The sequence below is a fragment of the Leptonychotes weddellii genome, chromosome 2 (assembly GCF_054177405.1).
Source record: "Leptonychotes weddellii isolate Sample4059 chromosome 2, ASM5417740v2, whole genome shotgun sequence".
In the NCBI taxonomy this organism is placed as follows: Eukaryota; Metazoa; Chordata; class Mammalia; order Carnivora; family Phocidae; genus Leptonychotes; species Leptonychotes weddellii.
This window is the reverse complement of record NC_138370.1, coordinates 100454001-100467813: the sequence shown is the minus strand read 5'-3', so window position 1 is coordinate 100467813 and position 13813 is coordinate 100454001. Positions and strand designations below refer to the sequence as shown.

The 13813-nt window shown below is 38.9% G+C and overlaps 1 long non-coding RNA gene across 1 annotated transcript in view; it reads right to left on the bottom strand.

The window, feature by feature from the left end:
* LOC145720340 (uncharacterized) overlaps positions 1-13813 on the bottom strand; it is a 41649-nt gene that overhangs the window by 11378 nt on the left and 16458 nt on the right. The window contains exon 2 of the long non-coding RNA XR_014143257.1: positions 7219-7383. This is a non-coding gene — a long non-coding RNA (uncharacterized LOC145720340). The remainder of the gene's footprint in view (positions 1-7218; positions 7384-13813) is intronic.

Sequence of the window (13813 nt, the reverse complement as noted above, 5' to 3'; positions counted from 1 at the left end):
GTACAGATAACTAAGAGTAAAGCAATACCAAGAAAAAGCAAACCGGACTCTTATTCTGGAATGATAGAAGGAAAGATGAAATACATAAGAAGCTGTCACAAGGAGACCAATGTATTTAGAACCCCTCTGAGCAGGCTGGGCAGAAACAGGCTTTGTGAAACTAAAACCTGCAGGAACTGATAGAGAAAAGGAAAGGAGGCCTATACTTCAGCCAGCCGGAGAACTGGAAGCCAAGAGACTCAGTAGGTGAGCTCCAGTTCACCAATTAATTCTTCCAACTCCACTGGTTGCCTCAACTTGCCATACCGGAGGCAGGAAAAGGCCCTCATGAGGACCGCATTCCAAGGAGGGAAGAGTAGCTGACAACACATAGAAGGTCTCTTTCTATGCCTCCACCAATTCAGCCCTCTCTGATGATGCACTGTGGCCACTTTTCCAGAACAAAAAAACTATTCTATGGAAATGTTCTATGTTCAGTGGAACTTCTCATTCCATTGCTCTTGGTTTATACTGTTTTAGAACTGATCACACTGTATGATGTGGCTTTGTATCTGTCTCACTAACAGATGGTAAACTCTTTGAGAGCAGGAGCAATAGCTTATTTATTTCTGTCTCTCCAGTGCCCAGCAAAGTTCTTGGACCAGAATAGATGTTGAAAATACCTTAGTAATTGAAGTTAACTGGACTTCCCCCTTATATTTCACTTGTGGCCTGTCATCCTATATGAATATATTATAGGACTTTGGTTACAATTCCTGTACAGAATCCTATGAAGTTCCACTGAGATTTTAGCTGTCCCACTCAAAAACTTAGCTAAAGGAGGGCAGTGGATTGTTATTCATTGATTCTATAAATTTTTATGGAGCATCTACTATGTGCTACATACAATACTTGGGCTTGGGAATTAGTAAACTAAGATCCTTGACCTTACGGAGCTTACATTCAAGTGGGAGGAAGAAAGAGGAAATAAATATAATAAGACATGCCAGTATGTTAGATGATAAATGCCATAGAAAAGAGAAAAAGTAGGGGCGCCTGGGTGGCTCAGTCATTAAGCGTCTGCCTTCGGCTCAGGTCATGATCCCAGGGTCATGGGATCGAGCCCCGCATCGGGCTCCCTGCTCAGCGGGAAGCCTGCTTCTCCCTCTCCCACTCCTCCTGCTTGTGTTTCCTCTCTCGCTGTCTCTCTATCTGTCAGATAAATAAATAAAATCTTTAAAAAAAAAAAAAAAAAGAAAAGAGAAAAAGTAGAGTAAGAAATATCAGTAGTACCAGGATATAGGGTTGGGTGTTAGACAGTTTAAAACACTCCATAGACTAGTCAAAGTGTTCCTCATTGAGAAGGTAAGATTTGACCAGACTTGAAGGAGGTGGTGGAGTTAGCCAACAGGATATTTGAGAAAAAAAAATGTATCATACTCTCTTTTCCCAGCTGCATAGAAGACTTTGAGCCAGTGCTGCCTTGAGACTCAGAAGATGTGGTAAGTTTGCCAAATGGCCAAAACACTTGCTTTTGGCTCACACAGTAAATTCAATGAGTAAGGTTTTAGTCATTTTGTTACTGTTGTGTGACATGGGAGACTGAGAACAGGAACACAGAAAGGAGAAGCGCAGGATTCAAGAATAGGGTGGGGTTGGGAAAGAGAGGGAGCTCTACTCTGAGATCAGGGAAGGTTCTGGAAATCTTGTGGGTAGTATGAAGCTAAAAAGTTTGCTATTTCCTTAATGTTTTTCCCTGTAATGAGTTTAAATTATCTAATTCTGGCCTTTTAAACTCAGAGCTTCTTTGCTGCCACTAAGGACTTCTTTTAACTGGCTTTTCTCCTTCATTCTATATTTCTGTGGCAACCAAAGGAGAACAATCAAAACTATACTTTCTGGCCTAGAAAAGGGAATTCTAGTTTTGTTGTTTTAATTCTTGCTCTATACTAGTCTTATCTCATTATATCTCTCTGTTCCTTGGGGCTTCTTCAACATAACTAATCAAAACACAGTTGAAAATTTATTCATTCAATTAAATATGTTTATTAGGTGATTGAGGAGTTTCAGGTCCTGTCTATATATAAAGGACACAAAGATGAGGAAGATGTGATTCTATGACTAGTGAGAAGCCATCCTTAAAAACTTGTTGGCATGTTACTAGACCAGAACATAATGACCTCAAGTCACAGGAAAACAATATGTTTGTCATACTCTAGAAATAATCCAGTCAAAAATAATACACATTTTTTCAAGGGATTCTAAAGGAGTGAAACTTAAAAATTAATTCATGGTCTTACCAATGATTAACTACTGTCATTGTCTTTCCCATAAAACTCTGAAACCCTAGCAACATTCAGCCACTCCTCCTGGTTCTTGTTAATAAGTCTGTGTTTGACTGAAAGGGCTTAATCACCTGCATATACCATATTTTCACTTCACCACAAGAAAGGAAGAGGATAGAAGCTTCACAAAGGTCAATTAGGAAGAATTGGAAACAGTGAAATGAGGTGAAGCCCTGAGTCAGGGACTGAGAACAACCTATAAACATAGAGGGTAATGATGGTCAGGTTGTCAGAGACCACAGACGTCTTGGACTGGCTTATTCTGAAGTGTGCTATCTCCACTGTTGACTCTACAGTGAGGTCTCCCCATTTTGTGTTGGTGGTGTGAATCATGTAAGGTGGAACTCAGTTGTCAGAGAAATAAAAGTTTTTTCAGCCTTTTGTCTTAAGTAAAGAATATCCCAAAATTCAAACAGCATAATATGTTGACCACATGCACGACGTTTGGCATGATACAGAATGTCTTTGCATTGATGAGGTCATTCCTGACTTGAAAAGGGGTTTCTCTTTTGCAGTAGGAATTGCAAGTAGGGGAGAAGAGGAGGAGAAAATAAGCCTATCCTTCCCAGACTGCTCTCTTTGCTTTACTCATTCAGGAGACTTACCATTCTCAGGAGGATTTTATGCCACTTTTGTTTTGTTGCTGGGCCTCTCCTGTTTCCATACCCAGATGAAGTATTCCTGGAATTTAAGGGGTCATTTTACAAGCCAGGCCACAAGTTCCACGTTGTTTCTTCTGCTCTGCTTTCACCCTTGAATAATACTTGTCCTTTGATACTAAATTCAGTGTCCCTGTCTAAGAGCCAGAGAAGAATACGGAGTCCTCTGCCCCTGCATATCTTCAAAAAAGGTAAGACAGTAAGACAGACTGGCAAAGCAGTAAAATGACAGGCCCATTGTTTGAGGCCAACACTGGGACTTCCCCTTTTGTATAAGCTGAGTCATATTTTTCCTGTTGTCAACTTGAAGCCTGTCCGTTGATGTACGATAGGGCTATCTTGCTGATGTATAAAGCCGGGCAGACAGGTCCCTTGCATTTGTTTGCCTTACCTTGGACCCCTACCAATTAAAAGCTGTACACTGGCCAAAGGAGATAAGACACGGTTTTTTAAAGCTCTGATATGGACAGGATGAACTAATTTCTGACAATTTTCTTCTGTTAAAATACTATCCGAGGTTCCTGCCTTGTGCAATCTTACTGATTTTGACACAAATCTTATGGGATGTATATGTGCATTTTATTCTTGATATCTGTTCAGTTGACATATGCTTTAAAACCACAGATATCTTTGATTGGCTGGCAAATTGTGAAAACAGGAAGTCAAAGGATGGAATCAACTGTGAAACAACCAAAACAAGCGAGGCTGTCTGCTTATGTGCCAAGATGGGAATGCTGTTATGAGAAACAAACAAACCAAAATGAAATGATAGTATCAATATAATTCCAACAGGAAGAGTGAACATCCAGAATGCTCTAATTATCATCTTTTCAGGGCCTTATAACCACCAAAACGGACTGTAGATCTTAATCCACAATATCGTTGGTAGGCATGATAAAATCTCCAAAATTAAGAGAGGAGTATGATGACATTTGTAGGCTAGGAAATATTTTGAGATAATATTTTTTTTTGTCTGACAATCACCATCTGCATTGAGCTTGAAAGAAAAAAAAAACTTGTTGTACTCATTTAATACCTTCATTTATTCAGCAAATAGCTGTTAAGTGCTCACTCTTGGACAGGTTCTGTTGTGAACAATTAGGGTTGTGAAGGTCATAGCATATTCCCTCCTTGCCTACAAGCCTTTGCACATTACACCAAGACTTCTTGTATAATTCCTCAAGGTTGCCAAGCATCAGTTCTCCTGTGATATCATTCTTCCATGGTGAATTCTCAAAAGAAAGGTTATTTATCAGCAGTGTAAAGAATGAAAAATATCCTCAAATCAGTTGATATGAAGAACACAGGCAAATATCAAAATGAAATGAGGGCGGACTTTTTATACAAATACCTTAATTACTACTTCACTAGTATGTAATGAATTTATGAGATTTACTACTTTAAAAATTTTAGAAATGTAAACATGTAAAAACCACTGGGATAATTTTTGAAGCAGGAACACTGTTGGCAGTAGAACAGGGAAAGTGTAGAGCCTGGGTAAAGCACATGGTAAATCCTGTTCATCCATCTTTTGAGAATTTCTGTATGAAATATGTTATACAGATGATGTCATGTGCCATCTATTCAGATACCTGAAAGTATGATCAATATCTCTCAAGGTCTAACTCTGCCAGAAAATAATTTAAAATATTACAATGAGACATTTTAATGTCATCTTGTTGGAGGGAGAATAAAGAATTAATCATGAGGACTTAGCACAATTGATTATTAGTTAGAAGACTAAGTCACCTTCAAACATCATTTTAAGAGACTGTTTTAGGAGGGATACTTTGGGGGCAGTTGGATATTCATTGTGGTCAGCCAAATATCAAATTCTAGGAATTGAAAATCAAAGTTGGAAGGAATAAATCTACTCTAACCTTCCCATCTTACTGATAAAGAAACTGAGGCACAAACAAATTAAGTGACTTCTGCAGGTCACGACACTTATCCAGGGAAGAAGCCAAGCCAAATGCAGGTGACCTAAATATCAGAGCTTCTTTCACACTGCTGTGCTGATGGAGATAAAACCACATTCTGGAATTATCCAGTTATCTTCTTTTCCATATTGTGAAATGATTCCATTTGCGGGCAGAGTCAATCACTAATTGAAAAGGCACTACACTGACTTTAAACTCATAAATCTACCTTCAGAGGTGTTAACTCATCATAGTTCTGTCACATCCATGGAGCATTCCAGAGCTGCTTACCAACCCTGCACTAACAAAACAGTCCTTTTTATAGTTTAATAGATAGATGAAAAGTGAAGAAAAACTCTAAGTATAAAGGCCCTCCCAAAGAGAAATCCAGAGAAAATAGCAGTAATAATGCAAAATATTCAACGATATAATTTCCAAGACTTACATTTAACTGCATAGTCAAATAACACTATTATTCATTTCACAGCTATAGATCAATTTGCTCATGTGTGAAACCTCTGAAATAACAACCATTTTCTCTTCAGATGAGTGATCCTGGTTTGAGTTACCCATACAATTTGATAAAAATACATTATTCCAGATGGACTCCAGTTGTTGGGCAGATGGAAATGTTTAAGTTAAAAACTAAAAACTTTATTATCATAAATTAGGTGGTCAGAGAGAAATGTATGAGAATATAACTGTAACCCAAATAATTTGTAAATTTCCTGAATTTTTAAAAAATTCTTTCAGGAGAAAGAACTTCAGAAAAGAAAAAAATTATACATTTATAAAATTTGACATATGTTTAAGTTAAAAAAGTGTCTACTTTTACAGTCAAATATTTATCCACAAGTTGTAGCTCTGCTTGTAATACAGTCAGTTTCCATTTTCACACAGTGAGTCAACTCATCTATGAACCAAGCTCAGGTGTTTCTACTCTTCTTCAGTTGACTGTAGAATACCTGTCCCCACCCCACCATAGGCAAAGGTGCAAGTTAAGGGTGACTGTCTAGTGACATGGGGGTCTGGGCTACCTGCCCAAGCAGCTTATTTTTGCTCTGTTACTACTTGTGACATTTCTGGATATACAGTTCTAATGATAGACTGCTGCTGGGCTCATCCATAATTACGGCTGGGCCAGTCCAACAGAAATTAGCTCATCATGCACAGCTCAACTGGTGTCCCATGGTCAAGATTTCCACCTCCAGTAGGACCCAATACCACTATTTTTCAAAAAGCATGTCATTTTCCATTGCAGATGGCATGAGCTTGCTGAAGATGGCATGGCATTGCTTGCCCAAAGGCCTGCCTTGAGTTTCCCCTCCTAGAGGTTGCCACAAACTCCAAACCATACCTTTTCCCAACACTGACACTTCCAACACTATAGAGTCTGATGGCTCCAATAGTCCAAGGACCTACACCCTGCTGCAGCGTAAACCTGTTGCAGAGCTTTCCAGCACAGATGCCCACTCAAAGCTGACAGCCTTCTATGTAACCAAGCCTATGGACTAAAGAAGCATTCCTAGCTATAGAAGGTATTGCCTCTAGAACTTGAGGAGCCCTACCAGGTGCAATGATTCCTTTCTTGCTGTGGCAATGTAAGATGCAGCAACTTGATTTTGGCGTAGGAGGACATACTGCACCATGTTCCTGGCCACTGGGTAACTGCAAATTTCACAGGCGTGTAGGTCCCTGAAACTTTCTCCTGTACTCAGGGATTGCCAAATCTTACTATAGAGGAGTGGACTATCTCTGTAAATTTTAAACATTCAGGGAGGTCTACAGAGACAAAATCCTCTGGCGATATCTATCTAGATGACTCCCTCCCATATTTCAAGATCCCAGGCTTTCCCAATCACGGCCTGGAAAAGACAGGCCTTGGCTGAGCATCCAAATATCTCTGGAGCTTCTAGAACTGTATCAGGTTCTGATTCTGCTCTTCAACTGTTCAGTACTCCATGGCAGGAGATAAGGGCCTCTTTATAAGATAACAAGGAGGCTCCCTGGCTCTCACTCTTAGCATTTGTGTGTTAATGGCCCTCAGTTTCTCATTATTCTACTGCAGTGCATCAGTATTTATCTTAGTAATTGCTAGCCAATTCTGCTGTCCTTGCACACCCATCCCCATCTCTCTCAAATGGGGCATCATCATACGTGCAAGGTGCTCTCCATTGAGACGTTTCTGCAAGTCACCAGTGGTAAAATGTCCAGCAACTGGACTGCCATCTGGTGCCAGGGACTTTCTGGGCCCTACAGATGAGGTCCTCTTGCCTGCTGGGCTGTGAGTGAACCAAGCCCCAAACCCAATCTTACCACCTGATTTATCAGAACACTTTTGGTATCAACCGTATCAATTCAGGTCAAGGCAGAAGCAGACACTGAGGCAGGATTACACATGCAAGATGTTGACTGGGAGCAACTCCCGTGAATGACAGAGGGGGCCAGGAGAGCCTTCAGACCACAGTGAGGAACTGACACCTGTAAAAAGAGAAATAGAAAATTTGTAATCCTGGCTCAGATGATCTCTAAGTCTGTAACTCTCCCATATCTGTATCTTTTGCTCACAAAGGTGTTAGAAGAACTGATGGTAGATGTACATGGAAAGGCCTAGCTCAGAATCCATACAGTGAGGGTCCTTAACAATTTAATTTTTATGTTCATTGCAAAAAAAAAAAAAAGGCAATAATAAGCAGAGCTCCTGAGTGTCTTTTAAAGAAATACAGTGTTCCTGATTCCACATGCAGACAGGTAGACTCGGAGCCTGCCTCTCTGCATTCATAACCCCTATTCCTTATTAAAAGCATTGTTAAGCACTTTATATTTTAAATAGCACCAGAAAGAAAACAGGATGCACTTATCTCTTACAGACATGACCTTAAAAGGTATTCTGTTTTATAATCATTATTACTAACTAAAATGCACTTCTCCTATTGTTTAATCAGAAAGAAGAAAAACATCCTACCAGCTTGTAACATGTATTAAGTGCAGACTTAAGCCGGGTACCACTTTAGTCACTTCACAGATTATTTTCTTCATCCTTATCAACTATTCTGCATTCTGGAATAGGAATTACTATCCACTTTCTAAGTGAAAATTGAGGCTTATAGAAGTTAAGTAACTTGTCTATAATAACTCAGTTAATTACCAGAAATGATCAATAATAGACTCCAGAGCCTTGTATATTTCATTAAAATAATTTATCTGCAAAATAGACCTTATGTAAGGATTACAGAAAATTTTTAGCTTAAATAATTTTATTTCCAAGACCAAAAAGAATATTTTCCTAATTATATGTTTAGAAATCTATACTGGTTTCCATCCCTACTCCAGTTAACACATTGTTTTAAGTAGTCATTCATAGATCTATTTCTCTCACTTAAATTATAAACTCCTTGAGGACAGCTAGCATGTCTGATTCATTTCATCCCTAACCAACTAGAATAAGGCCTGAATAATATATCTACTTAATTTACATATGTTGAGCCAAAAGGAAATTTCATACAACTCCGTTCATTTTTCTGCTATTTTCTCCCATTACTCTGATATAACACATTAGAATATTAGGAAAACATATCCTCTTTTTATTCCGGGGGACCCATATCCTAATGGAAGGGCCTTCTCAAAAGCCTTAAAATTCTTCTATTCGTTGAGAGCCCAAAGTCATTTTACTTTCTTCTTGGCTAAAAGATGTATATGGGTCACGGGAATCCTCAGAGTTCCCGTCCCCGGAATTCATCCTCTGAGTTCTCCACTCTGTGGACAGATGACCAGTCAAAAGCATAAAAGTAAGGAGCACATGGGATGTGGGGAACAGATTATGAAAGGCAACTTCAGAAAATGGGGCCTTGGCAGTGGCTTTCTGAGTTCACCTCATGGTGAAGAGCACCGACTTTAGAAACAGAGCAGTCTGGGTCTGAATCCTGTCTGTGACACGGAGCTGTGTGACCTTGGACAAGTTGCTAAGCCTCTCTAACCACAGTTTCCTTGTGTGTAAAACAGAGATAATAATAATGCTGCCATGAGAAAGAAAAGGAAGAGCAAATGTAAAGCACTTAGCACATGGCCAGCACATGATAAACACTCATTAAATAGGAATTTATACTCATTATTACTTTCACTCTGCATGCAACTAGCTGCTTCATGTGAGCCGAATGGTAACAACATTTGGAACTCATGATTTTAATGGGTCTTTGCATTTCCACAGCACCTTTCATTTCAGAGGACCCAAAGCCCTGGAAAATATTAATTCTTGTCTACTTTATTTATGCGAGTAAAGGCAGGAGAACATACAATGGCGTTATTAAAAAGAACTACAGGATAGAACGCTAACTCCACATGCACAAAGTAGAACCAAGAAAACCCTTAGCAGTATCTAGGTCTCTCAACTTCTGGGATTCCTCTTTAATTGGATCAGGTTATTTGTTTCCAGTGGCTAAATATTATTTATTGGCAGTGTAAGTCAATGCTGCTGATATATTACTCTTTCGGGGAGTGTTTGTTTTTTGAAAACTGCTCTCAAATTTTCTAAATGTGAATTTAAAAGTCTGTCAGTCTATGTGCCGATAACACAAAACAGATTGTAAATGTGACGGGATGCAATCAAGTCAAACAAATCCAACAAGAGTGCCAGAAGGCTTAATATTAGGACTGCTCCTGTTCACAGGCTCTTGCTAATGACGGAACAATTGTTTGTGCTGATTTGTAGCTGGCATTGATATGCAGACAGTAACACTTTCATCTAAAAATCCAGCTCCCAATTTTTTTAATCCTGTCAATGAATTTGCTGTGTCTGCAAAGAGCAACTCCAAAGAACCTTTCCAAATCATAAGAAATGGGAATATGCAAGCATAGTCTTTAATTCTAAATCCAGGGTTTCTGTTGAAATATACGATGATTTTTCTCTTTGTCATTGTCTTGTGATCTACTGGGATGCCTGCATCTGAACAACTTGTATGAATTAGCAACTAAACACAGCTTTAAAACATTGGAATTGGCCAACGTGGAAGGGAGGTGGGCGCTCAACTGCAGGAGGATATTGCAAGATTCTAAACTCATCTAACATTTGCTTCAGAAAATAAAAAAATGTAAATGTGCTCTGACTGCAGTTCACATTTACTGTGGGGACGAGGGTTTTTTTTTTTTTCTTTTTCTCTTTTTTTTTTTATCAAACAGCACCTGCCTCTCTATTCAGAGATGTCTGCGTGCAAGGATAAGTGCAAACAACAAAGGCTTCGGCTGTGGCGGCGGCTGCATCATTTTCTTGGAACTTGCCATTATGTTTCAGGTCAGAGATTGAGGTTTGGTGCAGGGAACAGAGCTTTTAATATCAGGTGAATGGATTTTTATATAAGAGGTTGGGAAGCTTTGCATCTTAGAAAGAAAATGGTGCTTTAAAAATAGTCACATTTCTTTTGTACTGTAATTATCAGTGCATGACGAATCATTTTTTATTCTGTGTGGGCCAAAGGAAATATCCCCTACCCATCTCTGTGGGCTGGCCATTTTAAGGAGTCAAAATGTTCCCATATTTAATCAGTTCCTTGAGAATATGTAATTTACCTGGAAGATTGATCCCAAAACATCACTTTTAAGGGAGGACGAACAAATGGTACAAATTCATCAGTTTGTCCAGGAAATTACTGTCACATGCGTTCATTGTTTAAGCAGGTAATATTGAGTAAATTGGTGATTTGTCCACAATTCCTGCTGCAAAAAAGGCTCACATTGTATAAGGGACCAAATGTTAGAAATAAGAATAATCAGCCTTGTTAAAAATAGAAAGAATGATTAAAAAAAAATAGGAGGGAGTAGAACAATAGCCTGAGTTGAGCCCAGCTCTGACCTTGACAGTAAGAGTCCAGGCAAATCATTTCATGTCTCTGAGCTTCCGTTTCCCCATCTATAAAGTGGAAATAGTGAAATGTTCCCTTCCAGGGCTCTTGTAAGCAGGAAATGGGGACATGTTTGTGAAAGCTTTGCAAATGGTAAAACATTTTAAGAGCATCAAGAAGGAAAAAAGAAGAGGAATGATGATAGCAATAATAGTAACAATTATATAACAATCCTAATATTTATTAAATATAATAATGACTATTATTATTAATATTAAAAATAGTGAAACTTGCCCAGAGGTGCTGAAAATTGGTAGATGGTACAGCTCAGACTATGTTTTTATTCTCTGAACTGTAGGAAAAGAGACATACAGGCCCTATAATCCCATATAAAAAAAAGTGAAACCTATTCTGACTGAAGTAGACTTTAGACACATTAATACACATTCTGTGAAAGAAACTCTGCAGGCTTTAAATTAAAGTCGCATCTTTCTGAGAGCCTTTTTCAAAAGCGAAGCGTAGGCTGATAGAGGATCCTATTTTTCAAAGAGCTTGCAGGGTTTCAAATGACCTTTGCCCATAGAACATGGGGGTCACATTAACATGCCAAAGTCACGTTTCCCCCTCACTAGAACTGTTGCCCACATGTTTTATAACCTTACATGAAGTCGCCAGGCAATAGCAAGCATTCATTACCATATCTCTGCTTAGACATTCACAGCTTTCCATTGTCATAGGAACTCAAGATTTTTAAGTAGTAAAAAAGTTGCAGGAATTATGGATAGAAAACTACTGCATATTTTTGTTTCTGAAACCAAAACCCCAAGAAAATAAATACACTTTTAACATTAGATGCAAGAGATAGGCAGCTTCCCACACTTGCTCTCGGGGTGATAAGTTGTGTGGTGGGAAGGTAAGGCAGCTGGTGGTCACTATGAAAAGTCTGTGAGCACTATGGTTCCTCTAGTCAAGAGACAGGAGAAAGAAGAAACTAGCATATGTAGGTCACCAATCTTTTCCCCTTCTTTGGTGGTTGTATACTGTGTCCACTTAGATAAGCTGGAACTACATTTCCCAGAATCCCCTTCCCTTCATAGCCCTGGGCTAGCGCTGGGCACAGGAAATTTGGGAGGTGAAATAAAGCAGCAGCCATTATGCTCAGAAGATCATGGTTGCTCAAGGCAGAGAGGGACAGTCAAAGAAGTTTCCAGTTTGTCCTCTTCTCCCTGATCTATGTCCAGCTCCCTCCCTGACGGCCTGCCCTGCTGACAAATAGTAAAACCGAGCTACCATCTGACCCGTTATGGTGAACTGACAGAGGCATTGACCACAAAGAACCAACAATCTTCCACAGACTTCTATCCCAATCCCATTTCTGATTCCATGGTAGCAGCTAGATATGACTGGCTTCCCTCATGATCTAACTTGTTTACCCACTCAAGAGCAGATTTAAGTCTGGTTCGTACAACAACACAAGTCATTTAAAGATATTTGGTATAAAGAGACAGCATGGGCTCCAAAGTCCTACAAATATATATAGTCATCCTAAGTCCTTTTCAAGCTATGTGACTTTATTCCTCTTAAGCCTCCATTCTATCTTCAGGAAAAATAGTAAGAAATCCTGCCTTTATCCTGCATGAAGAAAACAAAAGTTCTCCTGTGAGTATTCTTAATCATAAGCTAGTCTTCATGTACACTGGGGATTCATGTACTCTACCTTTGTAAACCATAAAAATCTCAAACTGAGCATTTAGTTTAGCAGCCTATGGTTGTAAGTGCCTTCAAGGCATCTGGAAAGAGCAAATACAGAAACTTTCCAAAGGAAAGCACCTTAAACCCAGGACACAAAGTTTTCCCAAATAAAATTCCAAGAAACATGAGCTCAGGAAAAAAAAAAAAAATCACAAAACATCTAAGGAATTAAGCTGTCATTAGCAAGAGTGAGCAGAAAAAATGAACAGCATCTGACCTGCAAAGATGGCAAATAATGAATTTTAAAACAAATATTTATTGATTTCCTACTTTGTGCCAAACTATTTTTGGCACTTGGGATCAGGCACATCAATGAGTAAAACTGAATTTCTGCCATTTTGGTGATAATTTAAAATTTGCGTTTAAAATGTAAAGAATGTCTGAAAGTTTTTTTTTTTAAAGAAATACAAGAGGATGTCAAAATTACCAGGCAGTTTTGATAAACAAATAGAACCTGAAGAAATAAACAAATAATAATGATTAAAATTAGAAACCTGGTGGACAGGATAAGCCACAGAATAATGACTGAAGGAGAACTTGAGTTTTATCCAGAATGCAGTACAATGAGACAAAGGGATAGAGATTTTGAACAAGCAGTGACAGAACATGAAGAATAGAGAAGCTCTAACATATATCCAGTCAGTGTTTCAGAAGGAGAAAATGAAGGAAAGGTGCATTATTCCAGGAAATAATGGCTGAGACTTTTCCAGAGTGAAAGGTAGAAATCCTCACTCAAGAAGCCCAACAAATCACACCAGGATTTTTTTTTTTTTAATTTTTCTTTGGAGACAAATAAAATGTAATGCCAGCATATTTTATAACATTTGGTTCAGGTACCAAACTTTTTTTTTTTTTTTAAGATTTTATTTATTTGACGGAGAGATAGAGCCAGAGAGCACAGCAGGGGGAGCAGCAGGCAGAGGGAGAGGGAGAAGCAGGCTCCCCACTGAGCGGGGAGCCCGATGCGGGGCTCTATCCCAGGATGCTGGGATCCTGACCTGAGCCGAAGGCAGACACTTAACCAACTGAGCTACCCAGGCACCCCTTGGTTCAGGTACCAAATGTATATTAAAAGATGTAATGAAATTTCTATTTCTATTAAGTCATCAAAAACAGTGAGGTAAGTGAGGCACCCATCGTGCAAAATTAGAGGGAAAATTTAGGGATGTGCAAGTGCAGGGCTGATCCTTGAAAAAATCTGGCAGTGAGTATCTTCTTAAATTTTGTGCCCTGGATGCCTCACTTGCCCTACCCAAATCCTGGCCCTTACAGACAAAAATCCGCTTTTTTGACCTTCTATTTGGAGTTATCTAATTGAATATTTA